The 1,539-nt window shown below is 48.9% G+C and overlaps 3 non-coding genes across 3 annotated transcripts; all 3 read left to right on the forward strand.

The window, feature by feature from the left end:
• Positions 1-70: 70 nt before the first annotated feature.
• On the forward strand, positions 71-143 carry Pmar_PMAR001658. Its single transcript has one exon. It is a non-coding gene; the product is annotated as a tRNA-Met (tRNA).
• A 590-nt stretch (positions 144-733) lies between these two features.
• Pmar_PMAR001659 lies at positions 734-805 on the forward strand. Its single transcript has one exon. It is a non-coding gene; the product is annotated as a tRNA-Gly (tRNA).
• An 87-nt stretch (positions 806-892) lies between these two features.
• Positions 893-965, forward strand: Pmar_PMAR001660. Its single transcript has one exon. It is a non-coding gene; the product is annotated as a tRNA-Met (tRNA).
• The last annotated feature ends 574 nt before the right edge of the window (positions 966-1,539 follow it).

The following is a 1,539-nucleotide window of genomic DNA, read 5'->3' on the forward strand; positions in this document are numbered from 1 at the left end:
CAGGGTCTCTATTCTATCGTGGAACAGTTATGCTTAGCACGTCAGGGCGATACAGGAGTTTGTACGCATGAGCAGCTTGACGCAGTGGATAGCGTGTTGGGCTCATAACCCAAAGGTCCCTTGATCGAAACAAGGAGCTGCTATTTATCATAATACACTCGAGATGGTTATTAAACTGAGAGGTGCAGCTTATCGACTGCATAGATCAGTCTTACCGAAAAATTTCCACTAAACAGAGTCGGTGTTTTCGTACCATTCCGTGCGGGAGGCCCAACCGTGCCAGTTCAGGGGAAAAACAACGTTAATAAAGCGTTGTCCGTGCATAGAAAAGAGCTATTCACCTAGAGCAGAACTCCTTGCAGGAATGATGAATGACCGCCCGGTACCTCAGAACGCGTTGCGGAGATGAAACAACCGCCCAAATTCACGAGCCGCCGCATGCGGTTTCAAAATGCGCTTGCAAGCAGGAACTTCGATGTCACGAAAAAGTTGTGCAGCTTGTGCCGAGCTAGCTGTAGTATGCGATGAGAACCTTACCAGTTGGAGTTATCAATCGAGAGGGAATGCGGCCTACCATGCGAGAGTTATAGTAGCAGTTCGCGATCTCAGGTACGCGTTTAAGACCTAATCAGACTCTTGGCCGCGGGATGGTTGACGACGGTACGTCCGAGAAGGGATTCAGATGTCCCTCTACAAGTATCACAGGAATACTCAATCACTACGTAAGTGATATGCACCGCTAGTCTAATGGTTAGGATATCTGCCTTCCAAGCAGGTGGTCCGGGTTCGATTCCCGGGCGGTGCAGTTCGTATAAAAGAGAGAAGAGTCTCTAGACTATCGTGGAACAGTTATGCTCAGCACGTCAGGGCGATACAGGAGTTTGTACGCATGAGCAGCTTGGCGCAGTGGATAGCGTGTTGGGCTCATAACCCAAAGGTCCCTTGATTGAAACAAGGAGCTACTATTGAGATGGTTATTAAACTGAGAGGTGCAGCTTATCGACTGCATAGATCAGTCTTACCGAAAAATTTCCACTAAACAGAGTCGGTGTTTTCGTACCATTCCGTGCGGTTGGCCCAACCGTGCCAGTTCAGGGGAAAAACAACGTTAATAAAGCGTTGTCCGTGCATAGAAAAGAGCTATTCACCTAGAGCAGAACTCCTTGCAGGAATGATGAATGACCGCCCGGTACCTCAGAACGCGTTGCGGAGATGAAACAACAGCCCAAATTCACGAGCCGCCGCATGCGGTTTCAAAATGTGCTTGCAAGCAGGAACTTCGATGTCACGAAAAAGTTGTGCAGCTTGTGCCGAGCTAGCTGTAGTATGCGGTGAGAACCTTACCAGTTGGAGTTATCAACCGTGATAGAATGCGGCCTACCATGGGAGAGATATAGTAGCAGTTCGCGATCTCAGGTACGCGTTTACGCCTAATCAGACTCTTGGCCGCGGGATGGTTGACGACGGTACGTCCGAGACGGATTCAGATGTCCCTCTACAAGTATCACAGATACTCATCACTACATGAGTGATATGCAC

The sequence above is a fragment of the Perkinsus marinus genome, assembly GCF_000006405.1.
Source record: "Perkinsus marinus ATCC 50983 genomic scaffold scf_1104296927826, whole genome shotgun sequence".
Classification (NCBI taxonomy): Eukaryota; Perkinsozoa; order Perkinsida; family Perkinsidae; genus Perkinsus; species Perkinsus marinus.